This window comes from Rhipicephalus microplus, chromosome 3 (assembly GCF_043290135.1).
Source record: "Rhipicephalus microplus isolate Deutch F79 chromosome 3, USDA_Rmic, whole genome shotgun sequence".
In the NCBI taxonomy this organism is placed as follows: Eukaryota; Metazoa; Arthropoda; class Arachnida; order Ixodida; family Ixodidae; genus Rhipicephalus; species Rhipicephalus microplus.
Window position 1 is genome coordinate 133222145 of NC_134702.1, and position 13180 is coordinate 133235324.

Genomic DNA, 13180 nt, shown 5'->3' on the forward strand with positions numbered 1-13180 from the left:
GGCATTTATACATGCGGCACTGAACATTCGAGTGTTATCGCTGGTGGCCGCGCTTGTACGAGAATGAATCCATATGATCGCGTTTGCGCACTCAACTTTAACTGATGATCCTTACGTAACCTGGTTTCCTGCAAAGACATTCTGTGACGGTTTGTCCAAGGGAATATCTATACGTGCGATGGCCCGGTAGCATATGATATAGAAGGGAGTCTGCGTGGCATTGCCCCACAGGGAAAACGTATCGTTCTGATGCTTTAAGGGGCCCCTAAACAACCCGTGAAAATACGAAGAACGAACGAATCATCGCTATTCCGCTTTTACAATTTCAGGCCTGCTCACTGTTTCCGCAGCGGGCTCTGACGTCACTCCATTAAGACCGGTGTGTTTCTCTGCACAGACGTGCCTATACGCTCACTCTCGTCGCTCGACAGACACGGATTGCCAAGCCTGACGAACGTTTTCGTGGCGTGCTGGTGTGTTTATTGGCGACTCGAGAAGACCGTCCTTTTCTGAGTCCCTAAATGCAGCGTGGAATTGTGATGTGTTTTGTGTACTGAACGTTCGCAATCTGTACGGCTGCAAATACGAATGGTTGGGCGATGCGCGGCGAATCGTTCCTACAACGGGACCGAAGCTGGAAGTGTTCTCGTTTCCTAAGGACAGCCGAAGAACGACTTGGGAACATGTTGTTCGTCAAGCTGATGTCAACATCCTTTTTCTTCGTGAACCGAAGGTACGTGTGTCTGTACTACATACTTCTAAGTCATTACAATGGCACAATCTCCAGAATATTCCGTTCTTGCTCTAAAATAAAGATATTATGTGTGCTTCGGACTTTTTGGCGTAAGCCCTGGCATTCAAATAATAAACGCGCGTGGTAGTACGTTTTCACAACGGGCGTTTTTCTTTCAGGTTCGGTAAACATTTTGCTATTGGCGATTAGCGCCACGGACTTCTTGTATTACACCCGTTTACTTAGCTGAGAAAACTAGTAGGAATGCTGTTGCATTATTTAGTGCGTCAGTTTTGTGCATACTATTTTCTTGCCGGTGTTCCTAGCACTTTATTGAGGTGTTATAGTTTGGCGCCCGTCTTGCTAGCACCTTCATCTGATATGTTTCCTCGAAAGTTAGATGGGTGTCGACACTTACGGTAAAGCGCTTTCTAAAATAATTTTCAGGTTTGTAATCTCTACTTCTAGCTAGAATACTTAAGAGCAACTATCAAAAATATAGCTATCCAAGAACCGCCAGTACAGAGGAAAGAAGAAGTGCTCACGGGGCTAAACAGTTTAATATAGAGCCAGTACTAAAATTTTTTCCAGGCCCTAAGTTATATGCGCTACTACGCACCATTGCGAAGGGGCCAGAGCAAAAGAAGGAACGCCACTACTTGCGTCGATCACAAGAAATTTTTGTGACGCGAAAGATTTAGGTTTGTCTTGCAATGATCATTACCCTTAAATTGCGCTAAATAACGCACTTTTGGTGGCAGCGCACTCTCTCCTCAATAATTGCGTGTCTATGAAAACAGATGATCGGAAGAGTAAAAATAAAGGTGCAGAAATTTTTTAAATGAGCATGAACTGTTTTTATGTGTGTTCTGGATAATATGTGTGCGCGTGCGTGTAAATTAAGAAAATTACCTCTTTAAATCGTACTTCTGCTGGTGAATCAATTTTCGCTCCTATAGATCGACCACACGTTTGATAGCGCACAATCTTTCACGTTTTCTTTCAGAAGCTAACTTACAGGTGAATCTCCAAGCACTTTCATGCACAATACATTACTTAAACCAGCGCGTCTCTTGGTGCAAAAGGCAGAATAAAGTTGTTAAGCAAGTAAAACTTGCCGCAGACGCTTTCTTTTTTAACGGAAGACGATCGTGGCAATTTATTCACAGCCTCCCGTTCGCACACTGGCACGACCAAAACGAGTGACGACACGGTGGCAGTTATAAGGCCGGAAAATATTTTTTTAGGTGGCATTGAATACTATCTCGCGGCATTTCGTGCCTTTATGTAACAATTCGTGACGCCAGCAAGTCGTTCACGTGATGCTAGGCTGAATTGGGTTCTCAGATGGCCCTTATGCAAGAAACATCTGTTGTAACTGTCTCCTACCGTGCTTTGCCATGCATTCACATGCCCATTCTTCTTTGCCACGCAATACTATCATGCACGATGATGTGATTTCACTTCAATTTTCAAGTTTGCAAGTACGCAAGTGGAAATAGCAGTGCGTAGACAAGAAGTGCCACAGCCTGACTGGCGCCACGCTCAGTGCTGTCAATCCACGTGATTTATGAAGAAATCAATGGCGAGTACGACATAGCCCTCGGAGAACGGGTAGTGAATGCGATCAAAAAAACTACTGTCTTGCCTTTGAAAGCGGTGGGGTTAACGGCAATGTAACGGAGGATTAAACTACAGTAATCAAGCAAAAAAGTGCAAGAGGCAGTAAGTAAAATCAAGGTAGTACTCTAACACGGCAAAAAGTAAGATCCTAAGGCTTGCTAACGGGCGTAAAACGGTTTAAAGTGCACGACTTGGGTGAGTTCTGGTGGCGAAAGACACCAGTGATAGTTCGTATAACCTCGTAGTCTAGAACTCTGATACGCCGAAGCCTCCTTGTGTGGCCCGTAGTATCGTGGATGAGCTTCTCGTGAACTCCCCGACGTACTTGTGGTGGCAGTGCCGACTATTCAGTTTTGTAAACATTACACGTGTACTCCTGTATTACTGCAGCCACGTCTTTTTAACGTCAATTGTAGTTAAGTGCCATCAGATGAAGTTACTTAATGTAGCGGTGTAGCAATGTTCAGTGTTCATCCAAGGTCTATTTAAATAGGCCGCGAAGGCTCGGTTGAAAAGTGGTTCAGAAGGTATTTCCAGCAACATCAAGATAAAGAGTTATGGAAGCTGCGATTGCAGCGCATATATGTGGGGAGGAAACAAACACTAATAGTGAAAGAAAAACAAGTTTGATTGAAAGTCGGAGAATATGTTTTACGAATGATATTTATTTTCCTCAACAATGTTATGTACGCGTAATGAACGAAGAAGTTATGACGGTGTCTGTAATTACGAGAAATCTTTTTTCCACCCTCTGCCCACGTTATTATTACTCAGTGCAGTCATTGCGCTACATGGGTATACATGACTAGGTCCGCTCGCAAAATTCGTCTGCGAAGATGCCCCACCTCGTATAGTGTTCTGGGTCTGCTTGCGTTGTCTGTTGTGCACGAAATTGTTAGTTGCGTTTTATCGTTGGTGAACGTGTTCAGTGCAGTGTCTAACGGGCCGCGGAGTGATGCAAATTCCATTTACGTCGAGTGCTTCCGTCGGTTGTCCGTGTCCGCTCATTCGCCGGGCCCGCTGAACCACTTAGATATCTTTATCTATTTTGACGTTCACGCCATTGGCCTGTGGGTGTGACGTAGTGCGCAATGATGCATGCGCGCTTAGCCGGCTGAGAGCCACACCCTTCTGTCATATATCAAACCACCACCTCATAAACACTAACGGGGTAAACGGCCTAAAACCCACATATGATTATAAGACACGCCGTAGTGAAGGGCTCTCCAAATTTCGACCACCTGGAGTTCTTTAACGTGCCCCTAAATTCAAGCACGTGGACCTTGAGGATTTTCGCCTTCATCGAAAATACCATTGCCGCGGCCGGTATCGATCCCGTGACCTGCGGATCAGCAACTCAGAGCCTGAGCCACTATAGATCACCGCGGTGGGTCTAGCCACCGCCTTAAACGTTCCTCTTTGATGTACCACACCCACAGCTTCGCTTCATAACCTGTTTCGAAAAAATGCTGGTTGGGTTTGGGAAAACAGACGTCACGCCAGCTTCGAGACCTTGCGTGAAGCACTTGCAAAGGCTCCCGTATTATAGTGTACAACCAGAAGAAAAAAAACAATCACCCCTAATAGCCGCCAACCAATATTTAACTGTTGCCGTGATTATTGAAGATGGCACCCATTGGCTTATTCATCCCGTTCTCTGATAAAGACGCTGCAGAGATACGCTCAAGTACAGAAAAAAATACTTCTCATGGCAACCTTGTGTGCCCCACAATTGAATCCTAGGTATCATTGATTGATTGATTTGTGGGATTTAACGTCCCAAAACCACCATTTGATTATGAGAGACGCCGTAGTGGAGGGCTCCGGAAATTTCGACCACATGGGGTTCTTTAACGTGCACCCAAATCTGAGTACACGGGCCTACAACATTTCCGCCTCCATCGGAAATGCAGCCGCCGCAGCCAGGAATCGAACCCGCGACCTACGGGTCAGCAGCCCAGTACCTTAGCCACTAGACCACCGCGGCGGGGCAATCCTATGTATCATACGGACGCGGCTTTTCACTGCGAGTATCCTGAGATGAATGGCGAGTTAACTGTGAGCGAGTATCATTGCAGGCCTAGCTGTACTCGCGTATTAATCGTCCCTATCACTGCCTGTTGTATTATTTGAAAAGGATGTAGCAAATAACACGTTGCTTCAGGGCCGCATGGATGTACTGAGCTTCTGATCTTTCTTGCGGGAATAGGTTTTTAGAGTATTTAAGTTTTAGTATTTAGATCGTTCTCATTTGATTTCTCTTTGTATGTTCATTATATTGTTCCCTATTCCCCACTCCCAGTGCTAGATAACAAACCGGATGTTCATACATGGTTAACCTCCCGACCTTCATCTTCACACACACACACACACACACACACACACACACACACACACACACACACACACACACACACACACACACACACACACACACACACACGCGCATTTCCTTTCTGTTCACTTGTGTTAAAAAATAACCAGTTGTACGTCAATGTTTGGTCGCGTCTGTGTACTTTTTTTTCAGTGGCACGTTTCACCAGCAAAGTTACCTCACAAACAAGGCGAAGCATCCTCTGTGCTCTTGCGCAGACACTAGGTTCCGTAGGGTGCAGAGTTACCTAATGTCATGGAGACAAAACGAAATCTTGCCCACAACTAGCGGCGTTTTGGTCAATATAATAAAGCTTCTCTACTGCATTGATGTTGCGAAATCTTGTTGAATGTAGGTAGAGTTCACAGTAGCTAGGCTAGGAGGAAAGAAAAGGCCAGCTGCTATAAAGCCCACATTACACTGATGGCAAGGTTTAGTGCAGGAAAAAAACGTCTAAATGAGCTTAGCCAACAAGTTATACACTCTATCTCCATGCCATTTTCACACTAATGTAATGAGAAGCTGCCATGGTTAACCCAATATCACTTAGCAGTGGTTGCCAGAAATCTCGAAATCTCTTGTGGGAAAGGTCAGCTTACCCCACTAGAAAGAAGAGGCTCCGCAGGCACACTTCATCTAGAAAAGTAATAGAAGTCAACAGGTATTGTAATAGCATTAGCTGTTTATTGTACCCTTTTTGTTTTCTTTAAACCGTGTGGCTACTTTCCTAAGATCCTTCGCATCGGACGAAACATCCAGGGAACCGGAAGAGTGACGTCAAGGCAGCCTCCAATCATCGGCATATAGCGGAAAGGATGGCACTTGCAACCAGTGCCGCAGTTGGTAGCGTTGTCACTTTTGGGTCGGCACTGAGAGAGAAAGCAAAAAAGTTTTGTTTTGGCAAGTCTACTTGCAGGACGCCTCGTATTTTCTTGTAATACGCGTTTGGTTTAATGGGGAAGCTATTAGCCGAACAGTGAAGACAGCTATCCGCCAGAGAAAACTACGGCGATAGCATTCGCCACAGCTGTACACCACACGACCTCGTCGGGCCTCGCTACAGTGACGCCACACCAAGTCGCGCATGCGCCGAAGCCCCACCGCCGCCAAGTTGACAGAGGAGCAGCGGCGCCTGGCCTGTTTACCGCGGCCGCTGAGGGGCAGTGATATTCCGTGCAGGAAACTTTCCCTTTTTCGAAAAATTCTTGCCTGTAATTTTGAGCCAATGTGGGAAAGGGAATCTTTGTGATATAGCCGGCAATTTCAGAAATGATTATATTCTCCTACGACAACCGATAATTAGCGGTCACGGTGGGCCTTCGTCAGCCCTAATCGGTTCTGGCGCATGCACTACGTACGCACAGCCTTTGAGATTCGTTTCTGGTATTTACGCGGAGCGATTTCTACTTCACTATAAAGTGGTGTTAGACTTGAAGCCCCAATGTAAAGTGTTCTGACAGTATAGGAATCATTAGGTTATGCTTTTGTTCTGCGGCAGTGGACGGACTAGCCATGGTTTCTAAAGGTGCAAGTGCGTGAGACACTTGTAATTATTATATGTGTGTGCATGGATGGGGTGGAAATCAGTACTGTGGTGCCGGGATTTCGGCTGGAAATTTCCTGAACGTTTGCATGAAACATTGCCCGAAATAGGGAATTTTCATGCCCCTGAATGGCAATTCTTCTACGTCGTACGGAACATCACTGCTGCGGTAGCATCACGTGAAGCCGCGCATTCAGCGCGCAGCAGCTCTGTGAAGATCACACCATTTTTAATGTCGGTGTCACCTAGCAACCGTTTATGAAATAAAGAAGCCTTCTCTGGCCGTGAAATACTTGAAACAATGGAGCTGTTTGATCTGACGGTCATCGTAACCATTGAAGGAAAGCTTATTTTAAGCAGAGCTCGTACTTCACCACAACCTGTGTTGGTCCAAGCCAAGTTTGACCCTAGCAACAGCAATTGCCAAGTTCAAGCCGAGCATCGATATAGGACCATTGAAGTTCAAACCTAGCTTCTCCCAAGTTCTAATCTAGTACCAATAAAAGAACGCCACTTGATCGACCAGCTTCACTTTCCGGGTTTCTCGCGACACGTGCAAGCTCCTTCACTTTGTTTTTATCCTAAATAGCAGCTGTGGCAAGCAAGATGCACTTCAGTTGAGCCAATAGCCATGCGTCATATTTGTATTTATTCCACACTTATTATTCACGATTTAGTTATGTATTTCACCATTACTTTTAACAAAAATGAGGAAGGAATGACGTGTGTTTTTCCCACGAAGACCGACCTCATGTTGAATCAGGGCAGCCACTGCAGTGCGAGATTTGCAGGGCCTTTTTTTTATATGGGTCAAAATTTAGAGCACGTAGCACCTGGTGCAGACAATTACTGACAACACTTCTAATTATTTGCGGCTCAATGAGCGCCAACAAATTGATCACGATAAAAAACTATTTACAGCAAGATTTCGGTCCAACTGCCCTGTCAAGTTGGACCAATACTGGCCGCCATAACTGGAATAAAAGGCAAATCAAAGCAGCATAATTTAAGCCGCAAGGAAGTAATTACTATGCGTCCTATGTATGTATCTACTATTAGTAGAAAGCAACGCGCTGATTGTGCCCTATGATACTTGTGCAAACATTTTTTTTTTGTAAATGCAGCTCTTTATGTATTTGAATTAAATTCAGCGTGCTAAGGAATACGAACTGGTAAACTTTTTTTTGTCGTGTCAGTGAATACATGTCAATGTGCATGTTGCGGGCCTGACAAAGTGGGTATTCTTTTTCTAGGTACGTAAAGTAGGGCTAAAGATAGTATAGGCAAACCTTAGAAAACAAGAATGGTAACGCTGAAATCATCGATGCAGATGAAGCAGCCCCCTTTGCTTTCCATTTTATGATTTAACGTTGTTGTTGAGCACAAACACTTGCCTAGGGGATCATGGGGTTGCCACCGCGGCACCAATTCAACCTACATGCGTCTGCATAGTGCTTTACTACAGAAGTTACCACTCAAATGATGGCTTACCATTACTGTGTTGACTGTCGCATAATCTTACCAATCGCTGTTTTGTGTTTTTTGTTTTAATTGTTGAGGTTCTAACGTCCTGAGACCACTATAAGCTTATGAGAGACGCCGTTGCGGAAGGCTTCAAAAATTTCGATCATCTGACGTTTTTAACGTGCTCCTTAGTCTATGCACACAGGCGTCAAGCATTTTCGCTTCCTCTGAAAACATGGCCGCCGCTGTTGTTTTCTCTCTCTCTCTCTCTCTCCCTTTGCTTACAGGCGTATAAGCACAAGCCAGCGAAAAAAAGCCTGTAGCAAATACAGACTAAAATATCACGGAACCTTTGAGGGAACAAGATGAATGAATCAGTAGAAACAAACAAGAACACGTCAATCACAATATTTGTTAAGCAAAGACTGACTGATTGTGCACGAACGACAGGGGGGGCCACAAACAGCTGATTCTACATGCCGGCCCATGATTTTCACCCATTGTGAGATATTTTGGATTTATTCGTATGTCTTTTCAGCACACACTGCGTTTGGCAAGTAAGTTAAAGAAATAGTGGCAATTATAAGTTCATGACATGAGGTGCCCTTCCGCGGACCCAAGAACGAAGCTAGCTTGTTCTTCCTGAACAGCGCTTAGACACTAAGCGTGATGATTTCCGCGTAATTAAAAAACTATGGGATGCTCTGTCGACAACTCAGTTTACTCTAATGCGAAAAAGATAAGCCGGTGATCTTCATCACGTTCGCATAAAAGTTCTGTGGTAATGCTGCTGTTATTATGTGAGAAAGACAAAACTGCAGTACAAAAGGCCTCCTTGCTACCTTTGGTGCCGAAGGGAGGATTATGCCGGTATTGCAAAGGCACATAGTCTACACGAATGCTATAGCTAGTAGCACAAAAACAACTTTATCCTCTGTACTATTCTCTGTATTATGCCGATCGGTATCTTTCCAGAGTGTACGGAACTTCAGAGTTTAAAGCATAATTTTGTTGGTACCCTGCATCGAACGGCAGTTTATTTTGATCGTCATAGATTTACGTGACTAACGAAAGTGGAATCTCGGTAAAACGAGAAGGCACGCCCACACTCCTTATGTGTGGAACCACATTGCACGACAGTGCAGATGCCCCAAATTTGTAAAATATTTCTTTACTTAGCCATGCAAATTATTGACAGCTCTTGCTAGTGATATAGTAAGTTTGGGAAATTGCCTATTTGTCAAATTTTATATAAGCATATGCCATTATAATATTTTTTCTACATAGCCGTAGAAGGCACTTACAAATGAAAGGCACTTCTTGTGGTCCCAGATGGAGCCCCTGCATAAAATAACGCATAAAGTGTCTTGAGGTTTATTAAGCATGGTAAGCTTGCAAGATCACAACTAATTATTACAGGATAGTTTGTTGAATTCCTTAAGGAAACTTATATCGCAGTCCATGGGTCTGGCGCAGCTTCTGTGACGGTGCTTGGAATCCAGGTACGAAATATATGTTTTAAATTGGTGCTTCAAATAACTAGTGATCTTTCACACATATTCCGCGTGGAAATATTCCTTGCAGATCTTTTTTAATGAAAAATCTGGAGTTATTTATGTACTTCTCCAGATTACTGTGTGCTTAGATGGAGTGACAGTCATTTGTAAAATGCTTATTTTTTGCAAATGGAACCATAGATGGCAGAAACATAGTCAACTAAAATCAGCAAGCCTAATCTTGTGTGATCAACTTTCCATGGTTGCACTGAAGTATATACGCGCCATAAAAGATCACCGAAAGGTCCCAATTTTCTTGCAGTTTTTCTGTAAAATATCTCGACACACCACATGATGTAATACTGAAATGCTTTGCAAAGCATTATATGAAACGCTTCAACTTCGCGAAAGAATTGTTACTGCTGTGCTGAAATCTATAGGAGCTATTCCACGAAAACAAATAGGTTGAGTTGCCCCGCTGCGGTGGTCTAGTAGCTAAGGTACTCGGCTGCTGACCCGCAGGTCGCGGGATCGAATCCCGGTTGCGGCGGCTGCATTTCTGATGACGGCGGAAATGTTGTAGGCCCATGTGCTCAGATTTGGGTGCACGTTAAAGAACCCCAGGTGGTCACAATTTCCGGAGTCCTCCACTACGGCGTCTCTCATAATCATATGGTGGTTTTGGGACGTTAAACTCCCCACATCAATGAATTAGGTTGAGTTGCTAAAAACTTGATGATATGATAAAGAATATAGATTTTTTTGCAAAACAATGTAGTCTTATGTAAGCTGCAGGTAGAACTAACATTATTTATGACACACAGTCGCAACAATATTGACAGAAAACAGAGATACATATGTAAACGCCACGTAACAAACAGGAGCCTCAAAGGCAAATCAAAGCACAGAGTGCCGTGAGAGATGCTCCTGAATATCTTAATTTAGGTAACACTAAGGTTAACATGATGATCGCTGCAGCCCTTCATATGTCGATCAGCTCAACGTATGCAACTCCCTATTGATTGTTCAGTAAAGTACTACTCTATTGCCAACTGACCAAACCAGTTAGGACAAAAGCACAAAAGCATGGTCGTTGAGCTTGTGAGCGGCTATCACAATTCGTTTAAAACATTTGCCTTGGTGTTTCTTGAATCCTTATTCAATATATATATATATATATATATATATATATATATATATATAAGTGTTTGTGTGAGAGAGAGAGAGAGAAAGAGACACCTGTACTGTAGCTTACGTAAAAAGTAAGTAGTGAACAATTGCGGGAGAACAGCGTAAAGTAATTTAGCAATATCAAGAACGAGAGAAAGCATTACAGTTGCCGCTATTAATGCATGATTCAGTGATGAAGAAAAAACGTGTGCAACAGGACCGCCTTTGACACGCGTTGTTTCCTTTTTAATAAACAGGGTGGTGGGATACCACACTCAAAGTGTTGTGATGCTGCCTTTGAGTATTCGATGTTAAGCCAGGTAATAAGAAATGGTATAGACATAAGATAATTTAGGTTTATTTAGGCAGACCTCTTCATGCCAGGGGAATGAACTGTTTTTGCGATGACCGTCAGATGTGGCAATGAGATGTACCATCACGATTTCCATCAACGGGCTTCGCATGTTTAGTAATACAGACATTTCCTTTTTATAGTGGGCCTTTAAATTGAGGCAGAGGTGCAATACTTGGGAAACGAATGCTACTTCTTACGCAGATCAGGGTCTGAAATTTCCTTGAAACTTCCCCAGCAGCCGTCTATAACATAACTATATTCGTCTCGTATTTTTTTTGTTTGCTTAAAAATTGCGTTCGTGTGCTTCATTGATACGATCGTAATCAGTCATTATTTATTTTTTTTTTGGTGGGGAACTTTTTTCTGAATTGGCTTCAAGATATCAGTCATTTTGTAGATCAGAATTCCTCAGACAGGCGGAAAATCTACTCTTTACGTATACCGTGTAAAATATCTGAGAAAGGTTTTCTATCAAATGTCAGCGTTGGATAACATATAGTTCAAGCTACATATCTTGACGTGTTCATGAAACAAACAAGTTGATACTATTTTTTTATCGTTGAAAACGTCTTGTAATACCTAATTTTCAAGGCACTTTATTACAATTAGCGATAAATAGATTGGTGGGAACCAGATACTTACATAACAATCGTCATAATGCTGAAAAGCAATACCAATTGCAGTGCTTTCATTGTTCCTTCAGAGTAATCTCAGGTATGTTGAAACAGAGCCACACATAGTCCCTCCACGATGGAGATTTCGCCTTTGCTGTTTTATATGCTTGAAGCCTGTTGTGCAGAACTTAAGAGTCAGACGTGAAACTTTTATTCAGTTCTTGAAAACAAGCTTCTGGAAAATTTTATGCTAGCCTTTCAAACCAAGCTGCTCTATGTCAAAAAGAATGTCGGCGTTTTTCAGAGATGACGTGTCCTCAAGAGTCTCGTCAGAATAGCACAAGACAGATGGCCATAGAAACCTATAAATGACGCTGCAGTGGTATTTAGCAGAGACCAGAGGGAGCAAATTTACGCAACCACGCAAAATTCAGCTTGTTACGGACAACAAGTACGACGCTAGTCGAATGTCTAAATACTGTACAGTCAGTGTTGTTTCAAGTTTAAAATTGTTTTTATCACAGAGAAAACAACGTTAATGTGTTTTTATATTTTAATTTCATAATGAAAGCACTATATGTGTCTCTGAGATTCAAAAAGTGTCTCACAAAAAAAAATCAGTTTCTAGCACACGGGCATGCGCTATGTACAGCTTATAGTGCAACATATTGTGTGGCAGTGCACTTTTAACACGATAGTCCTACGGCGCCTGTGTCTTTAAAATGCCTTTTCGATGTTGGCGGCGTTAGACAGGGGGGCGAAATTGCCTGACAAAAAAGGCAGTTCAAGACAAAATTCAATTCAACTGAAAGTGCCAATCACTATACTTGGGCATTAGGGGTCTACCTGATGCCCTAATTGAAAATAGTTTTATCACGCTCACTTGACCGCAGCTCTTTTTCATAATTTTTCCCTGCCTGCTGAAATATTTTAGTCCCCATCCCTGCAAAGATTAGCATTCCAGTGATATATAGACGCCGGGAAAAAATCTGTTTTTCTAATAGCCTCTCTCTCTCTCTCTCTCTCTCTCTCTCTCGGATTAACTCAGGTATTCTCTAGCGTAGTCAAGTAGTCAACCTAAGAACTATGCTACTGCTTTAAAGCTGCTTCAAGAAAAAGTCCATGAGGGCGCCATGTCTTGAAAGCAGATCCACTGGCAGGTGTTAATACGAAGAATCACGTAGAAAATGACACTTTAGAGCTGCCAACACATAGCAAGGATCCGAGAAAAGGCATCATTGCCATTGTCAATGACAAAATCAACAGGGTCCACCATAGCATACGTCTACGTATGCTACATTACAGTGGAGTTTCACAGCTGTACTTCGAGTATCCCTCAATCGTATCAGAGATCCTGAAATTTTGACTGCACACTTACCCTAGGAGATTCTCCAGGAATCATGTGGTATAGAAAAAAAATCGTGTTTGGAGCCACCACTGTAACGCGGACAGGTGTTCTTTCTTTCTCGGCATGGTTGGGATGTTCACAAAGAAATGAAGTGCTACAAACGAGTGAGAGAGCGGTGTGAACGGGCCTGTCTACGTTCTCACATTGCAATCTCAAACGTAAAGCCTAAGCATCCTCCAAGCTTATGTGCGTTTAAACAAATACTTAGGATAAATACTTTCATTTGACACCTATTTTTGCTTTTGCGCACTCAGCCGCATCTTATATGCAACGCTGCAGTACTCAAAGTGAGATATTTGTGGCGCCATGTAACCGTGAACATTGTGCAGTGTTTATCTCTGCAAGGAAGGAAGGAAGGAAGAAGAATAGAAAGGAAGGTAGGAAGGTCAATTAGATGCGC

General features: G+C 43.1%; 1 long non-coding RNA gene across 1 annotated transcript; it reads right to left on the reverse strand.

The window, feature by feature from the left end:
- Positions 1 to 5394: 5394 nt before the first annotated feature.
- Positions 5395 to 11536, reverse strand: LOC119159953 (uncharacterized). Its single transcript, XR_005108177.2, has 3 exons — positions 11401 to 11536; positions 9042 to 9078; positions 5395 to 5599 (listed from the first exon to the last, which is right to left on the reverse strand). It is a non-coding gene; the product is annotated as an uncharacterized LOC119159953 (long non-coding RNA).
- Between the last annotated feature and the right edge of the window lie 1644 nt (positions 11537 to 13180).